This window comes from Tupaia chinensis, unplaced genomic scaffold (genome assembly GCF_000334495.1).
Source record: "Tupaia chinensis unplaced genomic scaffold, TupChi_1.0 Scaffold000126_2, whole genome shotgun sequence".
NCBI lineage: Eukaryota > Metazoa > Chordata > Mammalia > Scandentia > Tupaiidae > Tupaia > Tupaia belangeri.
The window spans coordinates 550503-564037 of record NW_006159594.1 but is presented as its reverse complement, the minus strand read 5'-3'; the positions used below and the strand labels follow the sequence as shown (position 1 = coordinate 564037).

Genomic DNA, 13535 nt, shown 5'->3' with positions numbered 1-13535 from the left:
GGACTGAAGGCTTGATTTGAAATTCTCACTTCCCCTACCTGAGCCTTACATCATCATATTACACTCCTTCACTGCAGGAGGACGAAATCAGAGAAACAAACGGAGTATCGCTGGGGAGAGTGGTCAGCATCCCAGCAGAGGGGCTGAGCATCAGTTTCATCAATTTCCTTCTTTCCTAAGAGTCCCAAAGGCACAGCTGCAAAGATTTGATTCTAACACTGCAGATAATTCTGAATCTCAAGTGCAAGCAATTTAAAGGGAAAAATGAAACACAATACTTTTTTGCCCAGATGCAATTTGCTAAACATCAATCAGACAGCAATCAGCTACAGCATGATTCTGTTTTCCTCCTTTTCATTGCGCTAGTCTTTCTCCCTTCAAAGATAAGACAACTCAGTGTTCTACTCTTTTTAGGCAATGAGGAACCCTTGTAAGCTTACATTATCCTCTGAGAGGTAGAGACCATGTTAACAGTACTAGCTATTTTTTTTAGAGTGTCAGATTGCCTTGCCATATTCATGTACCTTTCCCCACTTCTTTATTTTCTCTAAAATAAACAAAAGAAATATCTAACTTTGTAATAAGTAACGCCTGTCACACTGGACTTGGCATTTTAGAAAGTATCTGAAAGACTATTGTTCTCTGGACTAGCCCCAGTTGGCAGCTACCCAAACTACCTGATTTGGGCCCCTGGATTTCTAAACACTGAAACAGGCTACCAGGAGCAATGTCTCCAGGACAGCATCAGCACACCATTATTTCTCTATTGTCCTGAAGTTAGTGGCTGTGCTTCTACACTGGATGTGCACTCCTGAACCCTTGCGCAGAGTCCCTTGTACAGAGGATTCAGGGCTACTGGGAGAGGTGAGCATTCAACTGATCTAAGCAGACCCAGGCCAGGGTGGAACCTGGGGGACCATAGACATTTAGTCCGATCTAATCATGTTGGTTTAATGTAAAAGAAGGTAAGAGCAAGATCTATATAAGAGATAGATACATAGAGATAGATACATATATAGAGACCTTCCTTCCTTACTTCTTTCTTTTATAATGTATATTTTTCTTTCTAACTTTCCCTCTTCCCTCATAAACAGCAGAGAGACCCTCCTCATTTTGAGCTTGCCTTTTCTCCAATTCCAGCCCCTGATCAGGCCAGAACCAGAAGCCAGACCTAAGGCTGTTTTTTTAGTTATAGAAATTAATTAGGTAGTTATAGAAAACCTAAGTAATATCAAGTCTCAGAACAGAGTTTGCAAGCACACACAGAATGTTTTCTTTAGAGAAACCTAATGTCCTCTTGTTTACTCCAACTCTTTGCAACAAACAATGGGTTTCAACTTAGAACCTTGTGGCTTCCCAAGAAGCTCCATTCGTTCAAACTACGCTACAACAACTCAAAGGAACTAAACACTGGGCTGTAGTAAAATACATAACTTACTTGGCTCCACGATGAGTTGGGTTCCATTTCCAAAGATGAGTTGTGCTGTCAGAGCACTACTCCAGGCATCATTACAAAAAACCTTGCAACTTATTTGCCCCTGTCAATCTAGCTCATCTGTCTGGAAGGGGGTGGAGCAGAATGGGTGCAACTGGAGACACAGAGCTTTGCAAGGGTTTCTGAGACCCAAGCATTGCATTTTGGTAGATTGTTTGATGTCCTTTATCTTCTGAGAGCTGACATTTAGGAAAGTCCCTAGATTTTCTGCTACTATATTTTCAACCTGTCTTCATAATTTTAACCTCAGATCTTGCTTTAGGATAATATTTTCATAGAAAGAAAGGAATCATTTTGGTCTTGCTGAGAATTGCCAAATGGCTATTGTCAGCAGAAACATAACCATACAGCTCATGTTAATCAATCACAACAGGACTGTGCCTTAGACAGAGGAGGAAGGGCATGTTGGTTGGAGCAAGAGCTGTTAATGTGAAAGATTTGGGGTCTATCCAGAGGATCATAATAATCATAGGTGACTATCATTTGTATAAATGCTCTACTGTTTAACAGCCAACTGGTGTCTATTCTACCTAAATAAACATTATTGTATAATAAACACCAAGAAGTGACATTATTAGATTTATCTTACAGATGAAGTCATGAAAACTAAAAGCAGTAATGTGAGGAGCTGGCCTCATAGCCTAGAGGTTAAGGGAACTAGATCTCATGCACCTGACAGGTTCCAATCCCATTCTAATGACTAGAAAAACATGCTGGGTGTGCGTACATGTATACCCTAAGTCCCAACAGCATAGAGAAATGGAGAAGGGATTGAAGCGTGAGCATGACCCATTGTTGGGTGCTTTCTCCTCCTCTCTGCACCCCCCCCAACCCCATTTCTCTGTTTCTTTCTGGCAAGTGCACGTACCCTCTGGAAATAAAAAACAAACACACAAAACAGTGAGTTTGCCAGTAGCTGATTTGGGACTCACTTTCTGGTCTCTGGACTGCAGTTTCTATCTGTTAACCAGAGTAAGAGATAAAATGACTGGGACAACCTCAGCTGTCACCTTTCTAAACCTCTATTGTCACTCAAGAGCTAATTAATAGATGCATATGGAGATTTTTGACTTCTATTCCAATGCTTTTTTAAAATTGTCACAGAATTTCTACTGGGTCCTAGGATATTCACGCTGTTGGACTGACGTACTCTTCCTACCAAATCATCTCTAAGTAGTGATCTGGAGATAATTAATATCATAGCATGCTAGAACTGGAGGACACCTTAGCAATCATTTGGTCAAAGTAGAGGGAAACTGGAGTTCAGTAAAGTTAGGTCACAGAGCTCATATCAGAGGGGGATTGGAACTTGGTCTCTGAATTCTTGGTTTAACATGCTCCTCATCCCACTACACATCTACCACCTAGAAGTACTGTAGTGGGGTCTGGTCATGGTCACGGCCTAGATTGGAAAGCGGGAAATGCACGGATGTTGAGTAAGTTAGTTCTCTAGACTTAGTCCAAAGCAAGAAAATGAAGACTTTCCAGGAAGGACAGTGGATCTAGAAGGCTAGTAGGAAGCATACACTCTTCCTGGATTTTATCAGAAATGGAGTTCCTGCTCTACAAACCCTCCCTCGAACCTGCTGGAAGAATTTTTCAGTAACCCGAGAACTGTTTCTCAGTCTGGTGACTTAGGAAAATATTTAACAAAGATAAGCACTAGACATAGTGGTCATAAAAAGGAAAATGAGTTACTTACGTGCCTCTACCTCCAGGTAAGTTCCTTGGCCAAATATCAGTGGATCTGCACAGTTGATATACCTAATTCAAAAACCACTTTGCTTTTTTCTATACAACAGCCCTCACCTCAGTTGCCAAGTCACGTGATATCCATTGGGCAGGATTTTCTTTCCTATCTGGCTTAACCTTTTTTCTCCTCAGCCTTGGGGGCTGTCTTTCAGGACAGAGTAGGAGGTGACTCGTGTTTTGAATAGAAATCCAAGCTTTTTTTCCATGTTACCATCTGACAGCATTTGTGTTCTGAATGAGAAAGAATGCATGTAGACTGGAAAGGAGATTTTTGTTTGATCAAAAATAAACAAAAGGAGAATGTTGCTCATAGAATAGTGTTCTCCCCCTTTGGACTGTATTTAAGTGGGGCAAAGACCTAGTGGATCATGAGCCCTACTCATTCCAACATCTTAGGGGATTTCCATTTCTTAACCAGTTAGACCTTTGCATCATTGTCAAGCATCGTGCAGCCACCAGACGTCTTGGTACAAAATACAATAGAATTAGATTCTTCGATCTATCTTAATAATATATTCATGAATATAAAATTTTAGCAAGCTTTAATGACACACATTTAGAAGTGACAGTTAAATTAGCTTGTTGTACGTAAAAGTCAGAGCCTATGAGACTGTCTGTATGTCACTCATAAAAACCAAGGAGGAAATATGCATTTTCAGATCAGTTTACAACCCATAAAGGACTGCAGATCGTACTGTGAGAATGACTAACAGGAAAGACAATTCTCAATTGTGGTGAAGCAGAAAGATGTCAAAAGATTTGCGATCTAATTTCTGTCCCTTACTAATGTGTAATCTTGACAAACCTCCTAAATTCACTGAGTTTTATCTGCCTCCTTTATAAAATGGGGTAGTATCTACTGTATTGATATGTTGTATAATTCAACAAAAGACACATATATATATATATATAAAGCATTCTCTAAGCTGGAGCTTTGATATAAATTATTGGGATGTGGGACCAACTGGTGGTGTGGTGGTTAAGGAGGCTGGATCCTGCATGGTTAACTGTGTAGTTTGAGTCCTGGACTTCGTGGTTTGAAAGATATATGGGGCCTCTGTGTACATGTACCCAAAATCCTGAAAAGAGAATGGAAGAGAAGGGATTGCACTGTGGTCATCCTCCCTGGGGGAGGGGAAGTGCTTCTCTCTCTCTCTAGCACAGGCCCTATGCAAAAACAAAAACAAAACAAAACAACAGCAACAAAAATCCCTAAAAATAAAAATTGGAATTTTATTAGGGCTAAACTCAGAGGAAATACGTTTTAGTTGACTCAGGGGGTATGTGGTTTCATTAAAAGCAGAGCTCCCCAGTGGGAGAGGTTACTGGTGAAAAAGAGAATTGGTTTTTGGTGTTCTGTGAGACGAGGTGGGTGCCTACCTATCAGGGCCATGAGTGGGAACTGGAATCCAGGTTTCTGTCTCCTATGGCCCTTTTCTCTAGGTCAGGTGAGACCTCTATCCCATTGTCACACCTTCCCTTTTGAGTCCAACAGCAGAAGTTCTGACAGTTACCTACAAGCCACCCTCTCCTACCCCTATTACCACTCTGACCTCATTTTAAATTCCCAGCCCATCTTACTTTCCTTCAGCCACATACCATCCTTCCTATTCTTCACACACTGTGGCAGCACCATGAGCTTCCACTAAAGGTGCTCTTCCTCCAGCTATCCACAGCGCTCATCCTGTCACCTCCTCAGGTTTCTGCTCAAATGCCCTCTTTCCAGTGAGAACTCTTTAAACTGGTGCGCTGTTTTTTCTCACAAGCACTCTTTATTTTCCTTCATAGGGCTTATTACCACCTAAAATACTTCAAGTTTAGTTTATTTATTTAGTTTGTGTTCTGTCTTCTGCTACCAGAAAGCTCCCGTACTACACAAATTTCCATCCGTCTTGTTCGTGCTGATCCTCTGGTGCCCAGAATAGTGCTTGACATGGTGGCAGTGACTTGCCTCAGGTTGTAGAGCCGGGACACAGGCTTGGCTTCACAGGTTCCCAGCTTCTATTTCTATTTCCTTTTGTCTCACATCACAGCTGACTTGTCCTCCAATTCATTCACTGACTCGTTCAGTAAGCATTTATTTAGTGTCTTCAATGTCTTTGTGGATCTACTAAGGACTCAAAGTTCTTTCTTTCATGGAGCAAGAGAGAGAGACAGGAAGTGGTCATACAAAGTTTCAGGCGGACATGAGGTCCAGAAATAATAAAGCAGGGAAAGGGGCCTGCAGAATGACAGGGGTGTTTGGGGAAGGCCTTGCTGGAAGTGACGTTTGAGTAGAGCCCTGGAGGAAAGGGAGAAAGTCATGTGAGCCCCTAGAAGAAATGGCCCTAGGTGAAGAGAGCTGCAGGTGCAAAGGCTCTATTCTGGAAGATGCTCGTTATGAATGGAAAGGGATGCCAAAGATGTGAAGCCAAGGGCCATTGAGAAGGCGGGAAAAAGAAAGTTATCTCTTGGGATTTTGGAAATATGTTCATGAGTGCAAGATTTTGTGGAAACCTTTTTTTGGGAAAAAAGTGATGCTCATCATCTTCTGGACTTTTCCATGTTAGGGCCCCCCAGTTCCCAGGAGTATAATGCAGGGAAAGGGCCTTGCCTGCTTCTTGCTGGGGAAGGAAAATGCCTCCCTGGGAGACTGGTTTTGGCAGTGGGGTAGGAGCCCTTTTGTGGTGAAGGGGGTGGTGTGAATGATGCTACGAGGGAAGTGGCATAACTGTTGTTTCTAATTCTGCTAGGAGGGAGACCGAATGGGAGGAGAGGCTGTACCAGGCAAGAAAAGCCTCCGCATGTGCCCTGGTCCAGATGTAGCCCCAGCAGAATTCTTAAGAGCACAGATTCTGGAATCATGCAGACGATTCAAATGATGACTTTGCTCAGCTGTGTGATTTTGGGGAATTCCTTTGAGATTTAGTTTCTCAATCTATAAAATGCAAGTAATGGTACTGAATTCCACATGATTATTGTGAGAACTGAATAAGATGACATTCATTGAAGTGCCTAGCCCAGTGGCCCACTTCACGGGGGGCACTCCACCAGAAGTGGTGGTTGATAGGATGATAGCATGTAATAATAGAATTGTTGGTTAGTCTCAGGTCATCTCATAGCTCCCTCTCAGGAGAGGGTTCCTGATGACTGGGGCCCTTTCTTAACCTCGGGCCCTTGTCACTGTCAGTAGCACACGTTAACATGGGGACACTATTTCATCCTGTTTTATTTTGTTCTCTTGTTTTGTTTTATGAATTAAGTAGTGTCCCCAGATTAACTCTATCCAGTGGGGGAAAAAAATCTATGTAGTGGGGTCCAGAGCTGTGGGTTTGTATAGACCTGTTCTATTATTCTTATGCTATCCAGGAACCTTGAAAATAAGAACTTGAAAGTTGCTCCCAAAGAAAGAAGGAAACAAAAGGAAGTAGACTTCTGGGGAGATGAAGGCTCTGCGTTTGCAGTGATGTCTTTTTAATCCAATACTAGTTGGCTAAAACACAAGGCACTGCTCACAGATATTCTGGATCCTGCCCCTTCTGGATGGCCCTTATCTTTTCATTTCAAAGGGTGATGTGATGTTCCAGTTTGGTGTTTCTTAAACTTGAATCAGTCACATCTCTCTTTTTAAAAACTTATATCAATATATCATAATTTGCATAATAATTTTCTTCAAGTTTACTTTTTAACATAAAATATAATTTAAAGGAGACTTTGACTCACCCAGGTTAGACAACCCAGTTATACTATTCTGATGTTCATTAGAAGAGAGAGCAATTAAAATGAAGAGAAAGTTTATCCCTGTACTATCTAGAATCATGTGCAATGCACTCCGCTTTTAGGGAAATACTAGGCCAAGTAAATCAATAAACAGAAACTACATTCATGAGGAAGGACTTGGAGACCAAAGAGATAAAGGAAATCAGTCACTAGCTTTGTTGGGATAAACTATGATTTTATTTATTTTAAAATACATGCCAATGGAATTTAAAATATTTATTTGTTTCTTCCATGAGCAAGAGAGAGAGAGAAAGAGAGAGAGAGAGAGAGAGAGAGGGAGAGACACGTCCAACAGGGTTTTCATGCTACAATCCACCCCCAGCCTCAGCCAGCCCCAGATCATGGCACACATGCTCAGAGTAATCAGGGAGGTCTCCAGATGTAAATCCAAAACCTTCTACTCTGGGTCAGCTTCATAGAGCATTGTGCCACCATTGCACCACTGTCCGGCTCTTAAACTACTATTTTAGTGCAAAGTTCTATAGCCTATAAGGTCTAAAGGCAAGGGACTGAATTTGTTGAACTGAAAAACAAAACAAAACGAAACTGAATTTCTCTACCCTGGCACTGCTAGTACAGCTTTTGGTCTCTCCTTTTTTCTATGCAAGCAAAGCTCCTGCCCCGCTCCTCCACAGAGTTTGTGAGGTCTGGGACTGTGCAGCCCACTCTTGTCCTTTCCCTTCCTCTACCCTCAATTCTATGCTCCTTCACTCACACACTCAGGTCTGTCCCATCCCCAGTTATTCTCTGAGGAGCTCACTCCACCACCTTACCTTTTGAGAGCTTTCTCTTCCCTTGGAAAACACAAACTGAACGCCAGGGCAGTATAGTCAGCTTTAGAATGAGCAGCTATCCTGGTGATTGCCTGAAAACTAATCAATTTCTCTTCAAATCCATCTTCCCAAACTGTAAAACAAAGTGCTCAAACAAGTCTCTCTAGGGATTTAGACTCAGAAATTTCATATGAGCTGGCTCATACAACTCTCTTCTTCAATAGAATCGATGTGAAAGCAAGATGAGGATAGTTTTTAGAGATAACCTTTTTGTATTCCCCAAATGTGTGCTGTAAGAAAATGTTGAAATGCCAGTTTCATCCAAGGTAGAATAGTAGTTGAGTGAGAGGCCAGGAGCAGTGGGTCATCTCCCTAGTCCAGCCAACGTCCTGGCATCCCTTCCAAGTTACAGACCAAGGAGGGAAGGCTATCTGCTCTGCTCAGCCCTCGGGTTGTGGGACCTGGGCTGAGAATTTACCAAGGAAATGCTGCTTTGCCCCTGCAGTTTTTGTACAGGTCTCTGTGGGTTTTGTAGCACTGTGCGTATCCCCCCAATACACAGTGCTACGGAGCTTTACAAAAACCTCCCTTTGGTTTGGCATTCTCTGTTGTCTGAGAACTCTCGGAGCCAGATGTTTTGTCCAAGTCAAGCTCTAGCAAGATCAAAGGTTCTGACAGTTAGGTTAGGGCAGGCTGGCTCAGGTGCTTCTATCTGAGGCTCTTCTGCCCTGCTGGTCAGAGCTGCCCTGGGGTTTGTGACCAGAATGGACACTTAGAAATTATCACAGTTATTCCCATCTGTGCTTTTTTAGCCAGTCTGGCCTCAAATGACTTCCTACAGAGGAATCTGTCAGTTATTTGAACAGCTCATGTGCATTCTACAGGCGGTGGGGTAGGTAGAATGTGTGTGGTCAATATAATTCTTCCTGTAACCTGCTAAGCTTCTAAATCACTTCTGCCTGACCTGCTTTACACTTGAAAAGTGTTATGCAGTTTTCAAAGGACTTCCATGTAAATGAAACATTTTATATTTTCCACTGACCTCCCAGTTGTCAAATTCAGGGCCAGTAGCCCATGTGGTGCTTTATGTGATTTAGAAAAGTGAGCCCACTGAGTGAATGTGGGGAGCCCTTGGGTTCAAGTGTGGCAAACAGATTGCCCCTGTGTGTGCTTTATGAGAGGAATGCCTTTCTCGGAGTGATGCAGCTCTGCACTAGGGCCTCTGCTGGGCAGGCAGAGAGAGCTGATTTTGGCCCCACTGTCCTCTCAGTCAAGAGCCCCTGTGTAAGACAAAACCAATGCAACTGGAGGCAATGGCTCTGGCTACATTTAGTTTATGCTTCTTAGTCTTATTCTTGTTTGCCCTCTGATTTTTGACCCAGTCATTCACTTTCTGAAAACTCTCTTATGGCTTCTTAAGACATGAGTCTTGTTTATATTTGATCTCTGTGTCTATCTCTGAGGGAAAAAATATAAACAAACAATATAATATGCTCATTGAGAGTGACCTTATTAAATGTTGACCATTAGAGTCAGCCTTGTAGCCTAGTGGCTAAAGGAGGTGTTATCCTACACAACTATCTGCTGTTTGAATCCAGACCCCGCTAGCTTGAAAAAGATGCTGGGCATGTATGCATGTGTGCCCCAAATCCCTAGAAGATAGAGAAATGAAGAAGAGGTTGTGGTGTGGTCACACCCCGCTGGATATTGCTTTCTCCCTCTTCTTTGTCTCTTTCTGGATAGTGCACACTCCTGGCATGAAAAAAAATAAGTTAACCATAAAGGAGAGTGTGAGTTTTGTTTTTGTTTATAAAAAGGAAGCAGGATTTTGATCTTTGTACTTTACCTGAAGGTCTTCTGAAATCCATGGCTTAATTTAATATCATGATTTCACTTATGAATTTGATTTTTTGTGGTGAACCCTCACCGTACAACTGCGTGCATGCATTCCAAGCAATCTCATCTCTATATACAAAGATTAACATTGATGCTGATAACAACAACCACCAAATAAGAAAAGAGGAAAAAATGTTCTGGCTTCAATAACAACGTACTATAATAGGAGATGGCTTGTTTTAGAAAGCAGGAAAACGTGGGCCTATGGGATGAGAAAAAAGAATTTTAACTCAGTATAACTACGCTTAGGCGCTAGTCTTTGGAATGGCAAGTGTTGAATAATAAAACTTCTGATTAGACCACGTGAGACTCATTGACTTCCTCCTCATGCTGGTGTACAGACTTCCCCAAGAAGCTGTCATTAGAAACTGGTTTGAATAGAACTAGTTATGAAAAACAAGAAGCTGGGACCCCTGAGGAGAATGTGGCTGTTGTGATTCCCAACTCTTAATTCCCTTCCTGTAACAAAAGTATCCATCCAGCTTCTTTGCCACGTGACTTTACAGGGCTTCCTGCTACAGATGGAGTGAATTCCCCACTCTATTATTATTGGGGCTTTGCCATGCTTTGAACTGTAGACTTCCCTGAGAAGTCTTACACGACTACCCACGTCTGGAGTGGTTTGGTGCATACCTTTCCCTGAGTTTTCCTGGCAGTCAGTGCCTATTTCATCATTGCACTCAAGACCCTTTTTCTCTTTTTAACTAGGTAGAGACTCTTGAAAGAAGGGATCTGTCTTGCTTATCTAATTAGGTAGAGACTCTTGAAAGAAGGGATCCATCTTCGTCTTGCTTATCTCTGTGTTCCCTGTAGGGGCATGGAGCCTGACTCAGTGAGTGCTCACAAAGTGCCTTCTGAGTCCATTTGAAGAATGGAATAGTTCCGGTTCAGACAGGATAAGCTAGGAAGTGACAGAGCACGGCCATGTCCTCCCGCCCTTCACAACCCCTAGACCCTTTCTTGCTCTCTGGCATCAGGCTGCCTTATGGAATACTACTTTACATTTGTTTAGTGATGCACAGCACCATAAGTTGTAAACAAATTGATTTTTAACATTAGCCTGAGTTAAGCATAATTGAGACGATTAATTCCTTGTGATTTTCTCCATACCACATAATGTATTCTAAAGCCAAATAGAAATGAGTTTCACGTTGTCTATATATTTGGAGCATTCAAGTCACGTTCTCTTCCCTTAATATGGGTAATCAGAGATAAATTGGGCCTCTGGAGAAGAACTCTAGAATGTTATGACTGAGAGACACTTCAAGGATCATATTTTCACTCCCCCGTGTTTTCAGGTAAGAGAGTTAGAAATATCAGAGAGGTTTCAAAATTTAGCCAAGGTATCCAATTTCAAAAGAACATACAAGAAATCGGGTATCCATATCCCGCTGCAATGATCTTTTGAGTAGACTAGGAAAATACAATCTTCTTTGGTCTTCCATTCTAGCCTCTATGGTTTGACAGTATTTCAGTCCCTCAGCTGATCTTCTCTGGAATGGCCATAGCGTGGCCAGAGCAACCTGGCCTTTTCTTTTCCTATGTGGCTTTTTATTATTGGATGAGGTCCTCTTCTGTGGGAAAAGGAAGGAGTAGGCACGAAGACGGTGTTTTCTCAAGTTTAGCTCTTTCTGAAAGGAGGCTGAGTCATGTTCTCAGTGCCAAACAAGCCTTTTTACAGGAAAGGACTGGTGTGTGGGAACTGGACTTACCACAGTACTCTCCAGTCATGTCAGGAGCCAGGTCTCCACTTGGATTCTCAGAGCACCTGGAGCAAATCCGTAGGATACCAAACCATGAAATGAAATGAAATAGGGGTTAGATATCCTCCAGGCTTAGACTATTTGTGATTAGGGTCTTTGAACTAGTATTATTCGTTTCTACCCTCTTCTAGATTAGCATGCACAGTTTGAGGGTTTTAAACAAACTGCATTCAAAGGAGGATACTAGACTCTTTCAAAAACTTCAAATTACATCCAAGGAGGAACAAGCTAAAAACTATGGGGGACCATGGACAAAAAGAAGGGAGATAATTAGATTTTCTTAAAAAAATTAAAAAAAAATTATGGTCTTCAGATATCTACCAGAGAATAGATGACATATCAAAAAACAGCTGAATTCTCTTATCTGCTTAGGGATTCTATCTATTGCAATATATTGGTTTGGTTGAAATAAATGAGATTCTAGAAATAAAAATCTGAAATAAATTGACATCTAGCACAAGTGCTTTGTGTATTTCCCATTTTGTTACACAGAATACTAGAAAGATATAACTTAAAGATTGAGATTTAATAGAATTAATAGTTTTTACTACTTTTCATCAAATGATGGGCTGAATTGTGTCTGCTACCATTCCAAACAAACAAATTCATATATTAAAACTTTAACCCATCCTCAGAATGTGACGATGTTTGCACATTTAAAAATGTTATTAAGGGGAACCAGCAGTTAGCATAATGGCTATGTCGCTGGACTCCCACATAGTAGACCGTGGTTCGCATCCCAGACCTAGTGGCTTAAAATTCACGGCAGGTGCATGTGCATATGTGCCCAAGATCCCAAGAGGAGAACGGAGGAGAAGGGATTGTGGCGTGACCATCCTCCCTGGGGAGTGATTTCTCGCTTTCTGTCTCTATGTCTCTCTCTGTCTGTCTGGCGAGCGCATGCGCCCTATAGCGAAACAACAACAACAACAAAACAACAACCTCTCCAAAAATGTTATTAAGGAGAAGCAGGTTCTTGGCTCCTCCTCGAATCTCTGCCTGCTTTGGCCTGGCTGCCTCCACTCCAACTACACCATGTCCATCAGGGTGACCCACAAGTCCTCCAAGGTGTCCACCTCCGGCGCCCCGCCTGCCTTCAGCAACTGCTTGTAGAGGAGCCCATCCGAGGCCCTATCAAGTCCTCCAGCTTCTCCTGGTAGGGCAGCAGCAGCAGCTTCCATGGCCTGGGCGTTGGCATAGGTCTGGGCTATGGTGGTTCTGGTGGTTCTGGTGATACAAGGGGTATCACAACCACTACGGGTGAACCAGAGCGTGCTAAGCCCCCTTAAGGGGGAAGTGGACCCCAACATCCAGGCCGTGAGCACCCAGGAAAAGGAGCAGATTGAGACCCTCAACAACAAGTTTGCCTCCTCCATTGACAAGGTGCAGCAGAACAAGTTGCTGGAGACCAAGAGGAGCCTCCAGCAGCCGCAGAAGCCGCCCGGGAGCAACACGGACATCTTCGAGAGCTACAGCAACAGCCTGAGCCTGCAGCTGGACACTCTGGCCAGGAGAAGCAGAAGGTGGAGGCGGAGCTTGGCACTATGCAGGGGCTGGTGGAGGACTTCGAGAATAAATGAGAGGATGAGGTCAACAAGCCTACAGAGATGGAGAATGAATTCATCCTCATCAAGAAGGATGTGGATGAAGCTTACCTGAACAAGGTTGAGCTGGAGTTTTGCCTGGAAGAGTTGACCGATGAGATCAACTTCCTCAGCTGTAAGAAGAAGAGGTCTGCAGGCTGCAGGCCCAGATCTCGGACACATCCATGGTGCTGTCTATGGACAACATCCGCTCTCTGGACAAGGACGGCATCATCGCGAAGGTCTGCGCACAGTATGACGAGATCGCCAAGCGCAGCCGGGCTGAGGCCTAGAACATGTGCCACATCAAGTATGAGGAGCTGCAGATGCTGGCCGGGAAACACGGGAATGACCTGTGGCGCACAAAGACCGAGATCTCTGAGAGGAACCTGAACATTAGCAGTCTCCAGGCTGAGACCGAGAGCCTCAGGGCCAGAAGGCCTTCAGGGAAGTTCTCTGGCCCTTGAGGCCGCCATCGCTGATGCTAAGCAGTTTGGGGAGCTGGCCATTACGT

At 43.1% G+C, this 13535-nt stretch overlaps 1 gene segment (V, D, J or C); it reads right to left on the bottom strand.

The window, feature by feature from the left end:
* The window catches only part of LOC102501063 (T-cell receptor alpha chain C region-like), a 324249-nt gene that overhangs the window by 103197 nt on the left and 207517 nt on the right, over positions 1–13535 (bottom strand).